Below are 1,936 nucleotides of genomic sequence, written 5' to 3'. Positions count from 1 at the left end.
TCTAGATGATGTAATGCCTTATTCATGTAATTGTGTGAAGTGGCGATTGTAAGCCAACTATGTATCTTTTCCCCCTATTGTATTACATGGGTTGTGTGAAGATTACCTCACTTGCGACATTGCTTTTAATGCGGTTATGCCTCTAAGTCATGCTTCGACACGTGGGAGATATAGCCGCATCGGGGGCATTACAGTGATGTATAGCAACGGGAGGGGGGAGTGTTGTCTACGTACCCTCGTAGACCGTAAGCGTAAGTGTTATGACAACGCGGTTGATGTAGTCGTATGTCTTCACGATCGACCGATCCTAGCACCGAAGGTACGGCACCTCCGTGGACTACGCACGTTCAGCTCGGCGACGTCCCACGAACTCACAATCCAGTAGAGCTTCGAGGGAGAGCTTCGTCAGCATGATGGCGTGATGATGGTGATGATGAAGTTACCGACGCAGGGCTTCGCCTAAGCATCGCTACGATATGACCGAGGTGGAATATGGTGGAGGGGGGCACTGCACACGGCTTGGAACAATCAACTTGTGTGTCCTAGGGTGCTCCCCTGCCCCCGTATATAAAGGAGCAAGGGGGAGGCCGGCCGGCCCTTGGGGCGCGCCAAGGAGGGGGGAGTCCTCCTCCTAGTAGGAGTAGGACTCCCCTTTCCTAGTCCAACTAGGAAGAGGGAAGGGGGAAGGAAACAGAGGGAGAGGGAGAGGGAAAGAGGGGCCGCGCCCCCCTCCCGTAGTCCAATTCAGACTCCCCTTGGGGGGGCACCTCCTGGGCTGTTGCCCTCTCTCTCCATAAGGCCCACTAAGGCCCAATACTTCCCCGGGGGGTTCCGGTAACCCCTCCGGCACTCCGGTTTTCTCTGAAACCACCCGGAACACTTCCGGTGCCCGAATATAGTCGTCCAATATATCAATCTTTATGTCTCGACCATTTTGAGACTCCTCGTCATGTCCCTGATCATATCCGGGACTCTGAACTATCTTCGGTACATCAAAACTCATAAACTCATAATACCGATCGTCACCGAACATTAAGCGTGCGGACCCTACGGGTTCGAGAACTATGTAGACATGACCGAGACACGTCTCCGGTCAATAACCAATAGCGGAACCTGGATGCTCATATTGGTCCCTACATATTCTATGAAGATCTTTATCGGTCAAACCGCATAACTACATACGTTGTTCCCTTTGTCATCAGTATGTTACTTGCCCGAGATTCGATCGCCGGTATCTCAATACCTAGCTCAATCTCGTTACCGGCAAGTCTCTTTACTCGTTCCATAATGCATCATCCTGCAACTAACTCATTAGTCACATTGCTTGCAAGGCTTATAGTGATGTGCATTACCGAGAGGGCCCAGAGATACCTCTTCGACAATCGGAGTGACAAATCCTAGTCTCGATCTATGCCAACTCAACAAGTACCATCGGGGACACCTGTAGAGCACCTTTATAATCTCCCAGTTACGTTGTGACGTTTGGTAGCACATAAAGTGTTCCTCCGGATATTCGGGAGTTGCACATTCTCGTAGTCTGAGGAACATGTATAAGTCATGAAGAAAGCAATAGCAATAAAACTGTAACGATCACAATGCTAAGCTAACAAATGGGTCTTGTCCATCACATCATTCTCCTAATGATGTGATCTCGTTCATCAAATGACAACACATGTCTATGGCTAGGAAACATAACCATGTTCAATAAACGAGCTAGTCAAGTAGAGGCATACTAGGGACACAATGTTTTGTCTATGTATCCACACATGTATCAAGTTTCCGGTTAATACAATTCTAGCATGAATAATAAACATTTATCATGATATAAGAAAATAAATAATAACTTTATTATTGCCTCTAGGGCATATTTTCTTCATTCTACACAAAGACATTCGACTCAACTTCATAGGAGTAGACGGGCGGAGTGAGGGGGGGT

The sequence above is a fragment of the Triticum aestivum genome, chromosome 2A (assembly GCF_018294505.1).
Source record: "Triticum aestivum cultivar Chinese Spring chromosome 2A, IWGSC CS RefSeq v2.1, whole genome shotgun sequence".
Lineage (NCBI taxonomy): Eukaryota > Viridiplantae > Streptophyta > Magnoliopsida > Poales > Poaceae > Triticum > Triticum aestivum.
Note: the sequence above shows the minus strand (reverse complement) of the source record.